This window comes from Dermochelys coriacea, chromosome 6 (genome assembly GCF_009764565.3).
Source record: "Dermochelys coriacea isolate rDerCor1 chromosome 6, rDerCor1.pri.v4, whole genome shotgun sequence".
In the NCBI taxonomy this organism is placed as follows: Eukaryota; Metazoa; Chordata; order Testudines; family Dermochelyidae; genus Dermochelys; species Dermochelys coriacea.
Genome location: NC_050073.1, coordinates 50,933,708 through 50,957,378, shown reverse-complemented (window position 1 = coordinate 50,957,378; position 23,671 = coordinate 50,933,708). Strand labels below are relative to the sequence as shown.

The 23,671-nt window shown below is 42.3% G+C and overlaps 1 protein-coding gene across 1 annotated transcript in view; it reads left to right on the top strand.

The window, feature by feature from the left end:
- Window positions 1-13,019: 13,019 nt before the first annotated feature.
- The window catches only part of LRRC4C (leucine rich repeat containing 4C), a 1,007,170-nt gene continuing 996,518 nt past the window's right edge, over window positions 13,020-23,671 (top strand). The window contains exon 1 of the mRNA XM_038407809.2: window positions 13,020-13,584. The gene's annotated coding sequence lies outside the window, so the exon portion shown is untranslated. The remainder of the gene's footprint in view (window positions 13,585-23,671) is intronic.

Here is a 23,671-nt window from a genome sequence, read left to right as displayed (position 1 = left end):
TTTGCTGCCTGCTCAAGTAACCTATAGTTAGGACCAAACAGATAATTTGCAGTAAATACTTACCGGACATAGCCTCCTTTTTCTGCATGCAGAATATCTGCAAAGAGATCACCAGCTCATTGAATTTGAATTTGCTCAGCTTATTTTTTGCTAGTTATTGTACTCTTAACAGTTGATCTCAAACCATTAGTTATAAGTAATCAATACACTTTCTGAAATTCAAGTAGTTTATTTGCACCGGGTCACATATGGTACGTTATTCCTTCTGTTCTCCAAGTGGATGAATTTCCTGAGAGCTCTGGTTCCAGGACAGTCTGCCTGGTTGTCTACCCTTGTTTAAATCATCCACTTAGAGACTCAAATGGTCCATATTATAGTCGAATCTACTGAGGGTGTGAATCTTTCAGGGAAAGAAAGTGTAGATAGGCCAGGTTATTTTATACATTTTCCTTTCTGAGTGGGACTTGCAACAGGCATTGCCCCTAGTAAAACCAGGGGACTGTAAACTTAAATTATTGGCACGTTGCAGAGCGTAATATAACCTCCATTAACCACATACACACAAAGTAACTGTGTGGGCAGGAAAGTTCTGAGCTGCATAGGTTGTGGTCAAATCCTCATCTGGCCAATTTAATTACTTCTGTGCGAGGCCTCTGGTGTGGGGTTTTGAAAAACCCTGCTATCAAGCGATGACCCACAACATGTGAGTTTAGACTTTTGCAATTCAAGGTGTGCAAGCTTAAAATATGTTTTCTGTGAACAGCAATTACTTAGCCTTATATGGATAGTGCACACAGAAGAGGTTGTGAGTACCATTAGAGGGAATTCTTTTTGTTCTGCATCATTGTTGCAGTTTTGTCTGTTAGGATACCTAACTGCACAGAGGCAGTGCTACACCCCATAATCATTAGTGGGCCAGACACATATAACATGGGAAACAGAACACTAGACTTTGTGCTCCAGAAACTCAGGTCTACTGACTGAGCTAAAGAAGAATTTCCATCTGCTGTCAACAGTATTAGAGTTTGCATCCTCTTTGCCAGCCCCAAGCCACTAGACAGAGACATTCACATGCACTCGAACACAACCGATTTCATGCAGTAGATGCCAGAGCTGGATTTAAAAAACAAACAAACACACCCAAAAACAAAAACCCAGAAGCCATCACCATTGAAACTTACATCTAGGTAGGCATCCTCTAGCATATAAGCTCAGCTTTTCTTAAATGGTACTGGTGATGCTGCATTTTAGACAAGAATGTCTGACTTTCCTTCAAAATGCTGCTAACATCAGCAGTATTCACAATGTCTAAGCTGGCATGATGGAGCTGAAGAAGAACCAGTTAACCCAGAACAAAGCTATGGTAGCTAATGCAACAGACTTTTCTCTTAACGATCTGGAGACAGACTATTGTCTCTCATCTTCCTGTGGATGCTCTCAGGAATTATTTTACACAGAAATGTTTAGGAATCATTGCTGGAGGGAAAAAAAGAAAAGGTGTTTATTGACTGAAAAATAAAGAGAACATTTAAAATTCAGGTTCCAGAGCTATCTAAGGACCACATCAGGATGGGAGAAATCACTTCTTAGGAGGTTCGGGGCGCGGGGGGAGAGTTTATTCACCTTAATCATTTAATTCTTGGTCACAGTGCTGAGACTGCTAATAAAGGAACCCAGTAGTGCCAATTGTGAAGGTGATTTGTATGATGTGGTACTTACCTAGTCCCTCTTACTGTTACTGTTTCTGAGAAATGAAAACCATGATCCTAATTGTAAGTTGCCACTGAAGTCAATGGATACTTAGCCTGTCCTATGTGAGACATATTCACATTTGTAATTCTGACCCAAATCAGGAAACCAAGGCCAGGTGAAATTCTGTCTCAGATCACCACTCCTGTGTGTGTGTCACACTTTTATGGTGTGGCAGCAGGAAAAAAAACTAACTCTCTGCAGAGAAGGAAATAAAGCTGTCTAGATCCCCCAATCTGCAACGGATGCTGGCAGAGAACTGGAGGCAATTTAAAATTTTCCTGGGAGCAACTGGTATTACAGAAAAATCAGATAGTGAAATCTTCTGCAATGATGTATGTGCCAGGCCCAGAGGCATTACTGGTTTACAATACATTCCCAAAGGGACAGACGGATACTGCAAAATGCCAGGCAATAACTTTAAAAAATATGAAGAATATTGTGCTCCAGGGAAGAATGTCATTGTGAAACATTTCCTTTAGAAAAAGCAAGCTGCCCAGGTAAGACCATTGATTAGAGCTGGTGGAGGGAAGGGGGGGGGAGAATCCATGAAATATTTTTTGAATTTGCCAGCTGGTCAAAATCAAAATGTTCCTCGAGACACTGTGGATTTTGATGAACTTCTGTCAGAAACCATGCAGGATTTTGATAGACACCCTGCCTGGTTTCAAGCCAGGTGACCTGCGTGGCTCCTTGGAAGCCCTTGTGGTAGACTAACATGGAGCTAAAAGCCTTGAAGCAATGGGAACCCCATCTCTTAAGCTCCTGAACAGCCCAAGCTCTTAAAGCTTCCGGGCATTCTGGCTCAAGGGTACCCCAACAGGCAGACTGTCCTGGAGCCAGAGCTCTCAGGAAACTAAACCTAATCAGAATGGAACCAAATTTTGAAATTTCAAAATCTTCCACAAAACAGAATTCTCCATCCAACTCTACAATTGATCCTTGTGTAACAGACTTCAATAATAAAGCTAAGTTACATGAATTGGAACAGTTAGTAGATGGAACTAATTAGAAAATAAATTGTTTGTAGTATGTCTGATATCATTTCAAAGCAAGGTCACGTCAACAAATTAATTTAACAATGAAAACACTGGGAGTATATGTAGGATTAATGAAAACTAGTCTTCCCAAATGAAAGCATTAGCAGGTAGTGAAATAACTACAATGCATCTAATTAAAAGTGCATACCTAGGTGTAAATATAGAGGCTCAGAGCCTCAAAGGTATTTTTAGGCATCTAACTCCCATTGATTCTGAGCCAGAATGCTCAAATTGCAGATTCCAGATTTATTTGCATTACACATGGAGGCAATCATAATATAATGCAAAATGTCCAGCATAAAGAGTGTAGTGTCATACATGTAATAAAAGCAAGCAGAGATGGATTGCTCTCAGTACAAATTACAAAAGAGATTTAACGGCAAAGTTCATCCCAGAACAGAGAGCTGGATGATAAAGCTGTGATGCTAATACAGATTTGGCTCTCCAAATAAATTTAGAAAGCAAGGTTTTACAGCAAATTTGGCTTGTGATATTGAAGTTAAGTGAGATGCACCTGATTACAGCAGGTATACATTTTTTTTGCATCTTTAAAGAAATTAATATTTTTAAGCCAAAGGAGAATCCTTCTTGCTTTTCCAGAAAGGTCACATTACCAACAAGCAAAATGTTTTAAAAGTGATGCTTATTCCTTGATGTGACAATTGCTGAAGGTTTTTGCTTTTTTGTCTGGGCTGCTGTTTTAATGCTTGGTGTTTATGTGAAGGCAATTTAGATTTTTTTCCCCATTTACATCCAGGTACTGTATCAAGGATGCTTCATCAATATGAAAACCTAGTTGGAGGAAGCTTAATCAAACAGTCAATTTTAAATTAAAAAAAACCCCTCCTCTAGCTTTAAAAATTACTTCCATTAATCAGCACAAGCAAGGGCAGCAAGTAATAAATGAACTACGATCACATCTTGCAAACTAAGACATTCATGGCTCAGTACAGAGAAGATCTGGTGTGGAACAGACCTGGACTGGACCTAGGTGCAGAATATTAGGGGACAAGAATTACCATAATCAGTATTTTTCTACCCATACCAAAAACAAAATGAGTTTCAAAAACTATTACCTTCTAAATGGAAAATTGCAGATCAGATGGAGTTAATTAATTTGCAATTAAAGATTGCCACAAACCAAACAAATATAATTAACTCCTTTGCAAGATTATGCTTTAGGTATAAAACTGACCTGCCAGTTCTAAGGTGTTCCTAAAGCACATAATAGTTATGGAAACTGGTGGAGGTTTGAAGAGTCAGATAAGTGCCTTTAAATTCAGATGCTATAGCACACTCTCTCAATTTCCTTAATCTACAAATCTAGGCTGAACACTTTATAACAGATAGGAACTTTTGGTGTTTTGGCACCTCTATCCCTGCTGTCAGCTGCAGTTTAGATATGAAGATGATGAAGGGGGGAAAAATAGGCTAACCATTGAAAAACTACAACATGGTTACATGATTGCAGAATCAGGTAAAGGCTTCAATGGGATTATTTGTTTTCCAACTGAACTTCTAACAGACTACTGTATTTTAGGCTGGGAATCCTGGGAGAGTTTATGCTCTCACATGAGATTCTTGCTGGTCTTAATTTGACTCTGAATTACCTCAAAATAATCTTTTTTACCGTATTGGTGCATAGACTATTGATTAGAGAATGGGACTCAAAGTTAGGACTCCTGGGCTCCGCTATTGAATCTGCCACAATTTTGAGCTCTAATTGTGTGTATGATCCCACTGACATTCCAGTGATATGCTTGAATGCAGCCTTCAATAAAGCTATCACCATGAATAAGAGCTATGAAGACCTGAACAAGAATCTTCCCCTAATTTTGCCTCAGTTAGTAATGGGGATAATGATTCACAGGGGTGTTGTGAGGAATTCATGTTTGTAAAGCACTTTATGATCTTCAGATTGAAGGTGCTGTAGGCAATATACCTCCTAGAGACAAAACTCTAGAAACCTGCTCTCGGTTGTCTCTCCAAGAGCTAGCCCAGGGGTCGGCAACCTTTCAGAAGTGGTGTGCTGAGCCTTTATTTATTCACTTTAATTTAAGGTTTCGCATGCCAGTGATACATTTTAACATTTTTTAGAGGGTCTTTCTCTATAAGTCTGCATATTATATAACTAAACTATTGTCATATGTAAAGTAAAGATTTTCAAAACGTTTATGAAGCTTCATTTAAAATTAAATTAAAATGCTGATCTTCTGCTACCGGCCTGCTGCCAGCCTGGGGTTCTGTTCACCTAGGCTGGCAGCAGGCTGAGCAGGGCCTGCAGCCTGGACCCTGGCTGGCAAGGGGCCAGCGGCCAGGACCCCAGACTGGCAGTGGGCTGAGCGGGGCCAGCGGCCAGGACCCCAGACTGGCAGCAGGCTGAGCGGGGCCAGCGGCCAGGACCCCAGACTGGCAGCGGGCTGAGCGGGGCCAGCGGCCAGGACCCCAGACTGGCAGCGGGCTGAGCGGGGCCAGCGGCCAGGACCCCAGACTGGCAGCGGGCTGAGCGGCTCAGGCTGCTGCGACTCAACCCGCTGCCGATCTGGGGTTCAGTCCAGGGTTCTGGCTGCCGCCCTGTTCAGCTCGCTGCCAGTCTGGGATCCTGGCCTTGCCCACATAGAGTGGGTACCTACCTTCTCCCTGGTTCTAGAACATTCTCTTCCACTCTCTCTGCACTGAGCTGAGGATGGGAGTGCACTGAGCACAGGACTGGGGGTGAAGGAGCAGGCTGGGAGCTGGGGTGCGGGGTCTGGCCAGGAACTAGAATGAGGGTTGGGGCAAGAGATTTGGTTTGGAGCGCTTACCTGGGAAGCTCCCATTTGGTGCAAGGGATGCAGATGGGAATGTGGGGGGGGGGGTACAGGAGCTCCTGTTTGGTGCTCAGGGTGGGGTGGGAATGTGGGGGGTGCAAGAGTCAGGACATGGGGTGTGAGGGGACTGGGGTCATGGGGGGATGCTGGGGTCAGGGCAGAGGGCTGGGAGTGTGGGCTGGGGTCATGGGGGTGCTCCCAGCTCCCTGCCCAGAGAGACTCACCGCAGAGGACTTGAGGGGATATGCCCTGATTCCATCCCCCTTCCCCAAGGCCCTGTACCCACCTCTTCTCCGCCTCCTCCCCGGAGCAGAGAGCACGCTACGGCTACGCTTCTCCCCCTCCCTCCCAAGGGCCATCGGCTGGTTGGCTGCAGGGAGGGAGAGGAGGTGGGGCAGGAACTCAGCACGCTGGGTGAAGAGGCAGGGGAGGGGGGACCTTGCCAGGTCTGCAGCAGCAGCCGGCAGGACCAGGCTTCTTCATCCTGCCAGCGGGGGGGGGGGCAGAGAAGAGCAGGCAGGGCAGGATTTTTAATGGCATGCCGTGGCCTGCCAGGGTCCCAGCCTGGGTTCGGCAGCCAGCTGAGCAGGGCCGGCAGCTGGGACCCTGCAGGCAGCAGCATACCATTAAAAATCAGCTCACGTGCCATCTTTGGCATGCGTGCCATAGGTTGCCGACCACTAAGCTAGCCAAAAGCAGGGCTTAGTCTGTTCCTCCTTCTTCTACAGAAGGAGCGCCAGGAACCTCCTCTTCCCCACAGCCCATGCTTTGGCCACCACTGTCATCGCTTCCACAACTGATGTTAGCTTGCTTACTTACACTCCCATCCAGAGAAAGTGTAACCTATACCTGCATGGTGTGGTGCCGTCCCCCATCTAATGGCAACTAACCCAGCTAGAAATTGATGAGTCTGCTACAGACTTAACTAAGAGCTATGTGGCTTGTAGCTCATGTAGTGGAGGTGCATGTGCTAACCTTCAGAGTTCCCAGGATTGATCTGGTCTGTCGGCATGACGGGAGACTGTCAGCATTACAGGAACAATGGTAAGATAGCCCCTCAGACTTGCAGGTGGGCATACCTGTAAAGGTATATATGCTAAAAAAATGTCCACTGTCTCATGTCTACCAGTCCAGTATCCCAGTACAAACCACCCTGCTGGCTCTCTGCGCAATGAGAAAGGCCCTGCTGTGCTTTTAGAATCTGGGGACTCCTAGAAAGTTGGGAAGCAAAAAGACCCTGAAGAGAACTGATCATCAGATACCTGCCATCCCAGCTTCAAGTCCCAAGGGTAAGTGGAAAAGGAGGACATCACAGACAAAGATCATGTAATATGCATTCTTGACACTCCTTGCATCACAAAATCACCAAGAATTCCTGGTTCAACCACTTCTTGGAAATAAGATCCTGACCCTAAGATATTGACTAATCATTTGAGTAGAAATGTACTTAGTCAATACAGCCCTGCACTATATCTAACACTGTTCTTTAAGAGCAATAGATAGTTAAGGCCCTTTTGCCTTAACCATTAATTTTTTGCCATCTTCTAATAAGCCCATCCCAACCCCTAATATACTGAATATAAGCTGTCAAGGCAGCAGTGAAAGACTTACTGATGAATCATCATCAAGCATTTTTTGAGTGAGGGTAAAACCACCTGGAAATTAGAATTCCCTATATAAAAACAACTGTTTTGTAAGAGACTTCCCCCAGGAGAGGTATACAAAAAAAAACCCAAAACAACTGTTGAGCACTTCAATTGACACAACCCTATTCACAGAGAACTAGAGAAAAATAACCCAGAGGGGACTGATGTTATTAGGAGTTGCAGGTCCTTAGCATCTCAGAGAAATCCGGCACAAGCTGTCTCAAGTGAAGCATCCCAAATTGAGATACATAAACTTAGTGACTGTTCTGGAAAATGCATATCTTAACTTGTCTGCCTGAGATCCCCCAATATTAAAACAGAGGTAATACCTGTCTCACAGTGATGTATACATATACTAGAATGCTGAGCACAGTTTAAATGACTAGATGGGAATCAGTTACCATTTGAAGATAAAAAGCTCTGTATTATTTGCTAAATATTCTTGATTATACCAATATCCAGCAGCATTTGAGAAAGCACTGTCTTAGGATTTCAGACAGAACATACTGAAAGAAGCAGGCACAAAACTTTGGATAGCTGCTTCTACATGATGTTCTCAAAGCACTTCACAGCATTTATTAATTAATCTTCATCTTACCCTTATGAAATGGGTACAGTAAGTATAGATATCCCCATTTTATAAGGGGAAAACTGAGGCAGAGACATGACATGTATCTTCCAGAGTTATATCACAAGTCAGTGTCAGGCAGTTATAGAAGCTAAGGTGAAATCATAGTCCCAGTTGAAGTCAATAAGAGATCCCCAGTTCAAGAGTCCCAGCTGACTGATAAAGAAAAGGGATTTGCACAGCCATCTGCCACCTCTCAGGAGAATGTTCTAACCACCAACTATGCACTATTCTGATGTGGGGCTCCCTTAACTCTCCTGTTGAGGTTGTTCCACTTTAATTAAACATTAATTGGACAAGAGTGAGAATTATTCTGTTGCACCCCCTCTCCACCTGGTTACCTTCTTTAATGCCAATCTGCTTACAGATTTTGATGGACAGGTCTGGGTTCTTCTGGATCCCGCCACCCACTCAGCAGGGTGTATCTTCTTTATTTTTTCCTATGAATTTAATTTGGCAGTGCCTCCACCCTCCTTGCTCCTTCCTGGGAGGGTCACCAGAGCAGCTTGGGAGGAAAACTCTAACCACAGGGTAATCCCCACTTACTTGCCAGATTGTGTTATTTCTTGGAAGTCTCCAACTAACACTTATAATAATTATGTTGAATATATTGTATTAAACAGGAGACAAATAAAACATAACAGGGTAAACACTATTTTTGGGGTCACCAGTGCCCACACTGATAATACCCATGACTTTCCCCAGTCACGGGACTGGATGTAGCAAATGTAAGATTAGTGTCTCATTGGCACGTGTACTTTGTTGGGGCCCTTGATGACCTATGAACACAAAATTCTTCTCTGTAGTGCTTTAGCAGCATGGCTGACTGGGTTCAGTATAGCCCAAAGGACTCACAAGTGGGAGAAGGTGATAAATCCCTCCACAGGTTTAATATGCAGCAGGTTATAAAATCCTCAAACCCTTACTCCCTGGCTTGAGGTCACAGTTTAGAGAGTAGGGGGTCCCCTGACTAACTAAAAGATGGTGCACTCTCAAACTCCATGAATGATCCTCAGGTTCGAAGAGGACTCTGGACTCCTCAGTCACTGCAGAGGGGCTGCTCTCTGCTGGCAGGGATCCTCCTCAAGCGGGAATCAGGCTGTGTCGGTCCCAGGATTTCCCCTCACCCCAAAGGGGAGCAGAGCTCAAGGTGTAGATTACACAACTGTACTAAAATCCAAACTATAGTCTCCTAGCCCAGCATCCAGACACACACACACAGCACCCAGTAGCCCTGAACTAGCAGCCAGAGCAGAGCTGACCACGTGGTGACAGGTCTCACCTAGGGAGCCAGAAGGAGAACTCAGCCTGGCTGGGGACATTTCCCAGCAAAACTCTACAAGCTAGGAATCATCAGTGGAGAAGGAAAAGCCCAGCTGAAGGATCTTGCTTTCCCTAGAGGCCAGTTTTCAGAGAGAACCCTGCATATAGGCCAGAATTTACCAGCTCCCCACACAGCCATTCCTGCCCTTGCTCTGGCTGGCTCCAGTCTGATTTAAAAATGTCTTCTCCCCTTTCCTGAATTTCCTGGGAGGGGCATCTCACTCCCTATTGGTTGTCGGACAGACTCTGAGTTTACCTTGGCTCCCCCTTCCTACCAGGAACAGTGTGCTTCTCCCTGCGCTGCCAGCAGACAGAGCCCCAGGAATCCAGGTAATCTCCTTGAGGGTTACAATTCTATAGCCCAGTAGTTAGGGCACTCACCTGGGCTAAAGGTTATACGAGAGTGGCTTCTCCTTCTTCTCATCCCCCTACCTCATTTTATGTACAGCTAGGTGGCTTCTAAGTGCACATACTGGATCATGCCCCACACTCAAGATAGGCATTCACCCACCTGCATTATCCTGCTTGTGGATTGCCAGTGGAGATACCCTCTCCCTCCAACCAGGATTTAGGCACCTTCTCCATAAGAGGTGTGGGACTTAGAACTCACCCCTTTTGTCAGCATCTCATATTGGCTATCTTAGGCAGCTCCCTGTTTAGTGTGTTGTTGTTTGTGGATTACATTTTATCAGCACCAAAGCACCTAACCCAGTCTTTGTGCATCACATTGTTCCTATGATTTTATGGCACTTAAAAGTCAGGCAACACCTACGTCCCTCACAGTTTGTGATCTACTGACTTCTCCTTCTGGGGTGACCTTTAAACAGTCATGCCATCAACCTGGTTAAAAGCCATCATTTGAAGTGAGAGGGGAGGGGAGCAAACACTTTTTGAACTATGTCTATCTTCATACTTCTGTTAGAGTACAGAGCATGTGCTTATCCCTGCTCCCTGAAGGCTTGAGGAAATATTTGGTCAATATGAACCCTTTAACAATGGCAGAGGAGCTTTGCATCTATCAAGCCTTAATCGGTTCTCCAAGCTGTTTGTTTGAGCTGATTAAAATGCAGAATCTCATCAAGTTCAGTTCCCTTATTTCCTCTTGCAGTCTCATATCTAGCTTCTTGCCAATGCTCTCTGCCTGGCAGCCAGTCATGAAATGATGATCAGTGTACAGTGAAACAAGCCGTTCCTTTCAGTCCTATTCCTGAGCTTTCCTTGTTTAAACTCCCTGAAGGGGAATGGGAGGACTTGGGTTATTCTGTTAAGAAATTACAGGCTGGTGAAGGAATATGTTTGCATCCAGAGAAATGCAATGTTCTGCTGTTTTTTCCCATGAGCTTTTTTTTGCTGCTCTTAAAGAGGATTGAGCTAATTATTTTCTGTTCTATATAAAGCACAAATCAGGCTCAGATCTACCTTGTGTCAGGCATCTCATGTGGCACTCATTAATTTTGTAGCTCTGCCACACCTGCCCACTTCTCAGGTAAAATGTCCTGAGGGGTAGGGGTTGGATGTAGAGGTTGGTACTATTCAGCCTTCCTTCAAATCCCTTCTAAACCCCCATTTTTACATGATGGCTATCTAGACTGTCACTGGGTTTTTTTGTTTGTTTGTTTCCCCCTCCATACAAAAAGAAACCTCTTTTGCAATGCCCCAAATTTCAGCTGCTGCTCAGCCAAAAGGGCAACATTATTTGTTTTGTGGTAGAGCTCTGGAGATCCCAGTCAAGGATTAGGGCCCCATTGTGCTAGCACTGTACACAAATATAGTGAAAAGATGGCTCTTCCCTAAAGAGCTTACAACGATATACGGGAGACAATGGATGGAAACAACAAATGAATAGGAAGAGGAGAAGGCAGGTATGAGTACGGCTGCAATTCTTTCCTGGAGATCGTGGAAGTCATGGATTCTGTAACTATCCGTGACCTCTGTGACTTCCGCAATGGCTGGTACAGCTAACTTCAGGGCCACCTGAGTGGCTGGCCCCAAGGCCAGCTGCTTGGGAACCCCATGGTCAGCTGCACCAACCAATGCTGGAGCAACCTGGGGCCAGCTACTCCAGAGGTCTCCAGGGCCAGCCACACCAGCTGCTTCTTGGGAAGAGCAGTGGCCAGTTCAGCTGGTCCTGGTGACTGCCCAAGCACCAGTCCTGGCGGCAACCCCAGGGAGCATCTGAGCAGTGGTCCTGAGGTCTGCCCCCGGGACCAGCCGCACTGGCTGCTGCTTGGGTGACCCCAGGCAGCTAGTTCTGGGGACCGCTGGAACAGCGGCAGGTGTGGCTGGCTGCAGGGAGTGCCTGAGCAGCAGCCCTGGGGGTGCCCTGGGGACCACCCAAGCAGCAGCGGTCCTAGGGCGCCTGGAGCAGCGGTCCCAGGGCAAAGTGGCTGTGGGGCAGTCAGCCTCCAGCACTGGAGTGGGGTCCCAGAAATAGAGATTTAGTCACAAGTATTTTTGTTAGAAGTCATGGATAGGTCACCAAAAATACCCATGACTAAAACTTAGCCTTAAGAATGAGACAGTTAGTTCATTAGTGTAATAAACATTGGTCCCAGCTGTACACCATTTTACCTTTGCTCTGGAAATTAAGAGTTTATTCAGTTCAGTTCCATGCCCAACTACAGTGTGAAAATAATGCTTATATATGGCCCAACTTTTTGTTTTTCATAATATAACCTTGAAACAGAAGTTCTCATATTTGCCTCTTGCAGAGATTTCATTGATGTTTAAAGGAAGAGGGAGGGATGCCTAATAATGTTTTCAGAAGAGATGATGGAGTATTTGGAACTGCAGCTATGCCACCCTCTGTAATAAAAACTGTAAGCTACAGATAACATGCTGAGCTCAGTCAGTCAGCTTTGTTTTTTTTTCCCATCAGTCATTTGGATTTTTCATGTTACCCATCAGGAACAAACTCAGACATGGTAAATCCCTATTGCTCAGAGCACAAGCTGGGGGTACTCACTCATTTTGGTGTTTCAGTTTTCTGTTTCAGACGAAAAAATCGAGTTTTGCTCCCTTTTGCCTCAGACTGAACAATTCACATACTTATAGATATATATTTGTTCCTGGCAGATTGCAGCTGGGTCATTTCTAGAATAACATTCAAGTGATGCACAACAACAAAAAATGATTGAATATGTAAGTTTTGTATTGCTATTATGCTTGCTGAACTGGCCCTGAGTATGGTTAGAACTGAGTTAAAGGCACTCAAGCATCTCAGGTTATGCTTATTACAAATGTTTCATCATTAGATATTTCTGTGCAAGTTAAAAATGTAGGTTTGTTTCGTCAACTGAGGGACTAGGTGAATCGGGTTGGAATTTCATAAATTGACAAGAAGTTTGGTTAGAAAGAGAGCGTTGTGTAGAGATGAACACAGGACTGGGACTCGAGTTCTGCGTTCTTTCTCTTGCTTCGATATTGACTTTCTGTGAGATCTTTGGCAACTCATTTAATCACTATTCTCTAGATGTATCTCAGCAATGACATGGCTAGGTGTCCACTTTTCCTCTGTAACAGTTTAGCACATCCAAACAAAGCATGCTTTAAAACTGAACCTGTGTCCCAGTGCTGGCAACACTTCCTGCAGCACTTATCCATAGTATCCAGCACAGTTCCTGAGGCCCGGGCTTTTACCAAACACAGGCTAACAATCTTCTTCCATGTGTTAAGATCAGTAGGTACTGTGATTAGGTGTTCACCCCCACACCAGCATGGAAGGGGTTAAGATGGCCCAAAATAACCTTCACAGATGCACCAGGAGGGAAGATCAGGAATTTATAAATCACTAATTGCTGATGAAGTCTAGCTGGGGAGGAGCAGCTCAGAGAGGCATAAACAGAAGAAATGGGGGATGAAAAAAGTTTGTAGTGAGGAAACCTGCAGTTATTCTCTAGGAACCAGAGAGAAAGGAGGAAATCTAGTGGGAGAGTAGAAACCCTGGGGCTCCAGGTCTTGTAGGAAGGGTTTATCCAGAAGGGTGGTGGAGCAGAAGCCTGAGAGAGGCAGAGTAGGAAAAGGCTCAGGGAAATAGCAGCAAGGTGGGACATTGTAGGCCTTGACTGCTGATTAGAGGGTCTCTGAGTTGGAACCTAGAATAGAAGGTGGGCCTGGTTTCTCCTACTAGCCATGGAGGCAAAGTCTGGGCAGTGAATTGGAAAACTGCCTGATCAAGTCAGATGGAGATCCTTTGACACTCGGAAAGGAGGAAAACACATAGTGACCTGGCCACAGGATCAAGCCATGAAGAGAGAGCAACCAACTCACGAAAAGGAAGTGCACAGAACACAAGGAGAGAATGGAGTGATGGAAGGGGGAATCATCCCTTGAAGGATCACAGAGCAGTTGGAAGGAGGTGCCTCAGTAGTGGGTGAACCCTGTTACAGGTCCAATGTTGGTTTAACCGCTGGGATGGCTGTTGCATGTAAACATACAACAAAGTATGGATGTTGCAATTTCAAAGTGTTCCAATCAACTCTTTGTGGCTGTAATTTTTTGCTTCTTGTAGACAAAGACTCATTGCCTCAGTTTCCCAAAATCTGAAGTGAGGATCAGAGTTCCTGACTCACAGGAATTCATTAATATTTGCAAAGTGTTTTGAGATCCTCAGGCAGAAGGTGTTATAGAAGTACAAAGTACTGTATTAGAGTAGCTGGATTAAATAAGAAATTCAGGTGGCCACTTTTGTTGTGAGTATTTAGATGGTATATTCTGGTTGTAATAGCGAATCAGAGATTTGTGTTTTCCAGAATTACTATAAGCAACTGTGCGATTGAGTCAGGGACAGTATAGTTCACCTTTGCTCTAATTGGATAAAATCAAGAGCATCTGCCATGTTATATTCTCTATAGTGGAATACATCTAATAGCAAACACATGAACTACTTTCATTTGAGTTTCTTATGATAAAAACTAAAGAAAACATCAAATGAATGAAAAAGTGCTTTTGTTTAAAAACAAAACAAAAAAAACCCTCACATTTATCTGGCAACTAAATTATGCTGTTTGTATAATTTATGATGGAAAAATCATAAGAGCATGTCTGGAGTTGGCAGACCTGGGTTCTATTCACAGCACAGCAACTGGCTTGCTATGTGATCACAAGCAAGTCACTTGACCTATGTACTGCTTAGATTTCCCAGCTATAAAATGAGTGATCCATTCTAACCTGTAAAGCTGTCTGGAGTGGCTCACCAATGTGAGTGCCAACCTCAAGGGAGACTGTCAAGAAGCAAACTGTTTGTGTGTTCTGTACTTAGATTTCACCAACCTAGCAATACATGTGAACTCCTAAAGCACTATAACAGTGTTAATAGGGAGTCACAGACTGTCCCCTGAGGCATTCCAGTCTATCTTGCCCCCTGGCAAGCTGGGCTTTGTGGTAGATGGTCATGTTACATGGAAAAAAATATAAAATAATATTTAGGTTACTCCCAGTCCTAAAGGACCACCACCTTACCCCAGCTCAATTATATTGAGATCTCAAATCAAAGAATACTTGTAGCCAATCCTGTAATAAACTAACTAAAGACTTATTAACTAAGAAAAAGAAATGAATTTTTTACAAGTTTAAATAGGTAAGCATACACACAAATGAGTTATAGTCAGGTTTCAAAACATAACAGAAGCTACTATTGTAAGCAAACTGAATATCCCTTAGGGCTAACCTAGGTAAAACAGGTGGGAACTCCTTGCTTATACTTAGAAACCTCACCCCTTAGAGTTCAAGCAGCATAAGCATAATGATTTCTCCTTAACAGGCATTTTTATTTCCTTCTCCTAGCATTAAAGCTGGGATGGGACAAGGGCTTGTGCATATACAAGGAATAAGTGTACTCCATGGGGTACACAGAGGTCTTCTGGGACGTACATCAACTCATCTGAATATTTGCCTAGTTTTACAATAGGCTACATAGAATATTTGCCTAGTTTTAGAACAGGCTAATGAAATCAGTAGAAACTAAAATTTCATACAGACAATGACTTCCTTATACTGCTCTCTATATATACTATACACTGAAATGTAAGTACAATATTTATATTCCAGTTAACTTATTTTATAATGTAAAAATGAGAAAATAAGCAATTTTTCAGTAATACTGTGCTGTGACGCTTTTGGGGGGGTATTTTTATGCCTGATTTTGTTAGCAAGTAGTTTTTAGTGGGGTGAAACTTGGTGGGATATACAAGAAGTATCAGATTCCTGAAATGGGCACAGTAGTCTGGAAAGGTTGAGAGCCACTGATATAAACAAATATGTGGAGAATTTGTCTCTAATTACTGTAGGAATTAAATGTTTTGAAGCATAATTTAGTAAAATGGATTGCTTTGAGTGAGATGACTTTTGAATTGTAGTTTGAGGGATTTTTTTCGTGTTCCCCTTCCCCACCCCCCCAAAGCCAATATATTTACAGTAGTACAGAGATGCTGCATAAAGCAATATGATTTTAATTCTCTATTCTATTTAGAATGGAAGTAAATTTTTGTGTGCTTTCATTATTTTAGCAAAGATTATTGATTTTATTTGTTCTATATGTTGCCCTTCAGAGTAGACCTGATCATGATTGCCCTGGTAATCGGCTTCATCCCAATCAGTACTCCATACTAATCATGGAGAAATGGTAGCAAATGTAATCTGGGGGATTTGGGACTATGTACACAGAAGTATCACAAATGAGATGGTTCTCTGTATGGGATCAGTCTAATTCCTATTAGAGTCAATGGAAAGACACCATTGAGTTCATCGTGGTAGGATCAACCCTATAAGCTTCTGATGAAAACACACCTGGAATACAGTACATTCCAATTCAATAGGAAGTCCAATAACTCTAAATAGTTTTTGATTAGTACTTTGTGTGCGTTATAAACTTTATTTTTGCCTCAGTGGGTTCTCTAAAGTTCTGAAACAATAATACTTTGCATTTGCCATCCTATGATCTCAAAGGGCCTTGCAAACACTAATGAACTAAGCTTCCAGGGAACAAGAAGTAATGCCGTTCCCATTTAAGTGAATGCCTCTCTGTGCCTTAGTTTTCCTAAGCAAAGTTTTCCTCGCGGGAAACTGGTGCCACAGCCAAGCACAGAACCTAGATCTCCTGAGTCTTAGTTCAGTGCCATAGCTACCAGATTTGTTGATCAGTCTGGTCTTCTCACATTATTTCAGTCAAGTAGATCCAGTCCTCCCATGAGGCAATGACATACACTGAGAAGACCAAATTGAAGACACTAGGTGCTGCAGGTACTGTGCATCTTTTGAAAAATCAGCTGATGGATTTAGATGCCTAAATATGGATTTGTGTGTCTAAACATTGGTATCTGATGTTCATAACTGGGGCGTAAATAGCTTTAGCTTAGTTCAATGGTAAGTAATGGGACACACAAGAATCTACAGATCCTTGAACAGTGTAAACAGGTTGCAGGTCTAAATAGAGGTAGTAGGATGAAGTTATGAAAACTAGCATTTAAACTGAGTATCAGGAAAGGTTTCTTAATAGTGAAAACAGTCAGGGGAAATAGTGAAACTCCCATTACTTAAGACATTTAAACATATAATATGTCCCAGTAAAGCTGGTAGAAAATTCTTCATCTTACTTTTTATGACAAAAAAGAGCTCTTCAATGAAACTAAATCACCTAGTAAGTTCTTTACCATTTCTAACCAATATTGGCATATGTGCCACTTCGATTACTGTGGTATCTGAGCACCTCAGGACATACTGCAAAGGCCATGGGCACTTTGACAGGGCACTTATGCATGCTGAGGCTGCTGAAAGAGGGGGCTGAGGTGCTGAGTGTGGGAATCACTGTTGAGAACTGGAGGTTTGGGAAGTTTAGGTTTGCTGGCTGTATGGTGGGTGGGATTTCTTGCTGTTCTTGTTCTTTGGCTATGGACTGTATTTTTAACTGATGGTGAGAAACCTAGAGCTTCAGATAAGCATCTTTAGGGGAGGAGGGTTTGTCTTTTGATCAGCTGATAAGTGCTATATAATAAAATAATAGATACTTACCTCTTACATATCGCTTTTCATTAGTAGAACTCACAGCATTTTTCAAAGGAGCTAATATAAGAGTTAGGAAATATTATAATATAGTGTGTCTCATCAGCAGATCAAAAGATAAATCTTCCTCCCCCAAAGATGTCTATCCCAATCTTAATTAAAAGGGTTGGAAAAAAATCTCAGCCTTCTTGTTTAAGAAGCAAAACATAATGAATTAGACCTGACTTTATTTTGTAGAGGTGAATATAAATTAGGTAACTGTACAGAATGATTTCTACAGCCTTCATATAAAATGTTGAAATAGCTTTTCTTTTTTTGTCAGTCCCACAAGGAAATGTTTATTCTTATCCTTCCATTCTGTATCTCTCTGAGAAATAGAAAAGATTGCATCTCCTTTATTGCTGGAATAGATCATCTTTAATGTTCCTGGAATTTCTCCTAGGTGTCTCAAATCAGCAGAATTTGGGAGTCATAATGAGAAATAGCACGGTGAGATTTAAAGGGAAATGCTTCAGAAATAGACATATGTAACAGTGCCAAAAGCTTTCCATTTCCTGAACAGCAGTGTCACACTGACAGTGAACATGTAACTGCACTGCCTGGAAAATTAACCCTAGAAAGTTTTGAGTAGGACTATAGAACCTTTTCAGAAAATGAGACCAGGGTAAAAATAAGGGGGGAGGGGAAAAGAGAAATGAGTTGCCTGTCCACACAGGTAGGTATGAGAAATAAAGCCATGTGAGACTAACTGAGAAGCAGGAGAAAAGTGATGTTCATTTGTTGCATCTCTGTCTTTTGAAGGAATGAATAGTATAACAGATATAAGTGAGTTGCATTGAGCTCTTCTTCCATTTTCAGATGGGATGTCAATGCTGTGCATTTCTATTGCATCCATATTAGACCTGGCCTCTGCACTCAGTTTGATATATAAACTAACTGAATAATTGGTGCTACTCCACTGAAGATTCAATGAGGACTGGTGGAGGAAGTGGCAGATATGGATTCCAATCAAGTGTGGGTGGAGGGTTCAATAGATTCTTCTTTAAGTGTGATAAAGGTACTGGGCCATGTCAGGGTTCCTTCCCCACTCTGAACTCTGGGGTACAGATGTGGGGACCCGCATGCAAGACCCCCAAGCTTATTTTTACGCGCTTAGGTTTAAAACTTTTCCCAAGGCAAAAATTCCATCTTGTCCTTGAACAGTATGCTGCCACCACCAAGTGATTTAGACAAAGAATCAGGGAAGGGAACACTTGGAGTTCCTGTTCCCCCAAAATATCCTCCCAAGCCCTTACACCCCCTTTCCTGGGGAGGCTTGAGAATAATATCCTAACCTAAATGGTTACAAAGTGAACACAGATCCAAATCTCTGGATCTTTGGACACTGAAAAAAAAATCAATCAGTTCTTAAAAGAAGAATTTTATTTTTTAAAAAAGAAAAGGTAAAAATCCCCTCTGTAAAATCAGGTTGGAAGATCACTTTACAGGGTAATGAAAGATGCACAAAACATAGAGCAACCCTCGCTAGCCTTAGTTTCAAAGTTGCAACAAAAAAGGGATAAACCTCCCTCCAGGAAAGGGAAAATTCACAAGTTGAGAAAACAAAGATAAACTAATACGCCTTGCCTGGCTGTACTTACAATTTCTGTAATATGAGTGGTTCAGGTTTGGAGGATATGGATTGATGTCCCAAGAGTGAACGAACACAGAAACAAAGAACCCAAAACAAAGCCTCTCTCCCCTTCCCCAGATTTGAAAGTATCTTTTATCCCCATTGGTTCCTTTGGTCAGGTGCCAACCAGGTTATTTGAGCTTCTTAACCCCTTATAGGTAAGGAGGAATTTAGGCTACTCTTATGGTTATGACAGATCAGATGCTGCCCTAAAGCAGGGGAGTATTGCACCATTCTGTTAGCACAAAATTGTCAAAAAGCTGGCTCAGCTGGCCTAGAAGGAGTACCTCGATGTAGGGAAGAACTGCTAGTGGTGGAGAGCTGTGGTAGTGGCTCCTATGCTGCCACCACCTTTAGGGCTGGTTCAGAGAAAGTGCCAACATCCTGAGTCCCAGGGATCACCAACTGCTGTATCAATAACTTAGGGCAGCGATAATCAGTTATTTTTGTCAGATTTCAAATTTCTCGGTCAAGGGAAAAACTTGAGAAAATAATCCCCAATAAATAAGTAAAGAGATTTGGGGTCTGAATTTGGCCCACAGTCTGCCTACTGATTACCACTGACTTAGGGCCATTGACAGCCAGCACAACTTGGGGCACTCTGAAGGGTGTACTAACTCTCACTGGAAGTCCACATAGGCTTGAGTAGCCCTCAGGTTCAGGGAGTACAAAAGTTGCTTAAACCAAAACACCATTAGTATTGCCAATCCTAATCTCAAGAAATAATATGTCCACATACTGTTACATGCTATTTAAATCATCTCCTTGGGTGGGAAGTAAGGTGTCATGACTGCAAGTCTAGGAGTGTGATACTTTGACTCTAGGAAAGCACTCGGGGAAAAACTGGAAGATGGGTGAGATTCTAGAAAAGTAGAGGACTGATTGATTAGAGAGCAATAGGATAAAAGTCCACAGAGGAAAGTGCATGCTTAATTTCCCCAGTGTGAGATGTGTATTGTTGAAGGATTACAAATGTATATGGTCCTTTCCTGTTGCTGGTTGGCTATCTAGTGTAAGATACCCATCATATTGTCTAGATTCAGTTCTCAGCCTGGACGGCCAACAATCCAACACAGGAAAAAATCAGGATGCCAGTTCAGGCAAAGGGAGGATGTGTAATGATTATCAATGAAGAGACCGATGTAGGAAGATTAATTAGGAATAATGGATTGAAATTGAGAGAGAGAGAGAGGGAAATTTAGTTCTATGTCAGCAAAAAAACTTTTAGTGACTTTTATTAGACTGTGGATTAGTTTCATAAGGAAAGTGGCAATAGAAGAAATATTACTGGGGACATTTACAAGTAGACTGGACAAAGCATTGGAGAACAGACTGTGGGGAGCAATTCTCCGTTGTCAGGGAGATATCTTTCCCTATCTCTCGTTTCTGTGATTGCCTTTAGTAGTTCCTTGGAGCTAGGGGCTTACACAAAGTCCCACGTTATCCATTCTAGTCTGTATGTACAGAGGAGTAGATGGCTTCAATATTTTATATTAATGTTGACACTAGCAGCCCCTTTGCATCCCATTGTTCCTGAATTGTTGGCTCATTGTTTTTAACTGCTGGCCATTTGCCATTGCAATTGGTCTTCTAAACTGCTGATATCAGCAGGCAGAAAGCATTTCTGAGGGGCTAATCATGCTTCCCATGTAGCCCAGTTCAGTAGGTGTCAGGCTAGCACCTTTCCGGCCGCCTGCACAGAATATGGAAGAAACACGGACTTCTTGATTTTATGTTGCCTTTTTTCTTTACACTTGTTTTGACACACCATATTTGTCCACATGTCAGATGCAAATACATGAAAGCAAAAGTGACTTATGTTTAATTAAAATGTTTTCTAAAGTGTTACTGAGCATAAAAGCTTTTGTAAAAGTACGGGCCTTAAGTAAGGACTCTAGAGAACCATCTATAGAAAGAGATTAAAAAAACCCCACAATACAATTACTTAGCAACCCGAAGTCCCAATTTAATAATTCATGCCATTCCTACTTGCTGTTACGCAAAGGAATGACAGGGAGAGGTCTGCAGAAACATATTACAAGGCACATTCTGAGTTTCCATCACATTACAACTTTGCATCTGGCCAACAGAATTGGTGACTACGGCCACGTCCCAGAAATGTATCTCCTGACCTTAAACTGTTCAGGATAACTCTTTGGCGCACACACGCAGTCAAAGAAAAGGCCTTCTTTTTTTTACTGTAACAGTTTGTGTGTGTGTGTGGGGGGGGGGGGGTTAGTAGCACCCTTCATCTCAGTTTATCTACATGATGCACACACAATACTTACGCTTCACAATCCCTCACTGAGGAAAAGATCTATTATCCCCTTATGGATGGGTGAAATGAGCTATTGAAAGTCTGTCATTTGCCCAAGTTCAGAGAGCAAGTCTAGCTGATCTGGGAATATAGGCCAGGAATCCTGACTCCAGTTTCCATGCTTTGACTTCAAAACAATACTGCTTCCCTACTAGTAACGAAAACACAATGCCATGCTGTGTTGCGAACTCTGGTGATTTTTTTTTTTAAATAACAAGCATCATGATATCTTAAAGTCCCAGTTTTTGAGTCTGTGTGATTAGAGAAAAATTTTCTTAAAACTTAATTTTGTTACTAGACCACATGGCTGCAGAGAGAATTTTTTTAAAATGTGAGCTAAGTGTGATCTAAAAGCTCAGAAACCAGAAAGTGAGGGGGAGGGAAACTGCACCAAAATGTTAAATTTTTAAATCCAGGGTTTGGAGGGCCTGATTCATGATTTTTGAATGCTAGGGGATAGCAGTACTGTGCTCCTGACTATAAATTTACATATATGCCAGCATTTATTTAGGAACTCAGAAACATGGTTGCCTCAAGTGAGTAAGACCACTGATCTTTCAAATCTGATATCTTGCTACGGAGACAGGATGCATCGGTTAAGACTGACTGACACCCTTGCTTCTCATAATGCATATGGTCAATTGTGTGCTGCCATGGAAGGGGGCAGAGGAGAAGAGTGTGTTCTTTCTTCCTCTTTGTGCTGTACTGTGACACTTCTCCTTGAAACCATCCTTTGAAATAGACAGACCTCGATAGAGCTGTTTGGAGGACAGGGTGGGGAAACAGTTAAAACTGGTTATAAATATATGTGGAATGTGGCCCTCCCACACAGAATAATGGCCTTATAAAATAAGAATATAATAGTTAGCAGTATAGTGTCCATCTCCTCTACCCACAAAGAGAATACACAAGAAGAGGGGAAAATCTAATTGTTTGGGTATTGTAAATTGCTTGCAACTTAAACTGCACTTGGATTACAGAAATTGAACATACTATGGAGGTATTTTAAACTATCAGGACTCTTTCTTTTTAAAAGGTCACTTTAATTTGGATTCTATGAAAGAACACAAAGAAAGAAGCATGTACCAATTTTATCTTGCAAAGTCTGCCTATACCATGAGCTAAGGGTGTGATTTCCACTGTTTACACACACATACTCTTGTTAGCTTGATGAGAACTAGAGTGTGTATACATCATAATATTGCCGTAGTAGCACAGGCTGCAGCAGTGGAGGCATGGCTTAGCCATGCTGACTATAAACATGCCTAAAACTAGTGGGTATGTCTGTGGCACAGCTGAGCTATGCCTCAGTTCCCTTTACCTGTTCTACCATGGCTACACTGCTATTTATGCTCACTTATACTATGAGTATGTGTCCCTGAGCAGGGGAAATCCCAATCCTAGCTCTCCGTGTAGACATAGCCCAAGGCGGATGTACTGTGGGTCATTGGTTAGCACAGTGATGCTAGGTATTTAAGTCAAAAACAGGAATCATTGCTAAATACATACTCTAGCTGGATGCCTGCATTTATCTTCTTGAGATTTATTGAAAATGTGCTCATTCATGAAATGATGATAAAAATCCATACCAACTGGACTACTATTAGCAAATAGCTGTTAAAGCTATTGTGTCCCACTCTTCCCTATCCTCCAAACTAGAGGCCAGCAAAAACAAAGTTGTCAGATTTCTGCTTTGGTGAACCAAGATGTATTCCAGAAGTGAGGTTCTTTCACTGAGCTTGCTCTGCCAACAGTCCCTTCCCATTTAATACAGGAGGTTATCAGGAGCTAACATGCCTCAGTTTATTGTAGTTGCTGTGAATGTCTAATGGTGAGAGAAACTTTTGCAGTAGCCAGAACCTAGACAGTGATCATGTCCCAGCATATATTATGTCTATGTCCCAGAATAGAATCAGTAGTAGTTGTATCTATTTCAGTTGTTCCAAAATCAGGAATGCAGAGGGGATCTAATAGTTACCAAGTACTTCCTCATGTAATCACCTCCCACGCTCTGGCCCTGAGTCTCTTCTTCCATATACTTTTCATGACACAACATAAAAGTCCATGTTCTTTGGAGAAAGCTGGTTGCTCTTCCAGGTGTTCAGCCTTCTCCTACCTTCCATCATCTAAGGCTCTGTGACCTACACATCAGTTTCAAGATTTGCAGCACTTTGTGGCTGAACACCAAACTCACTTTATTTTTTCTAGATTTGTCCAAAAGCCTGACTGGGATCTTAAACACCTTTATATTAATTTAAAAGTTTTTTACATTCATCTTTAAGTTGTCCCTTATTTTTTTTCAAAATTCATTTGCAACAACTGATTTTACCATATTCATTTAAAAGTGAATTTGCTTTAGAGGGAAAGAGAAAATTAAATATATTCTGCCATATATTGCATTTATTCTTTTAACAATTTTATTACAAGACATTTTGTCTAAATGGGCTTCAATGTATTATTGATTCTCTATCACACTGCATTTCCTAAA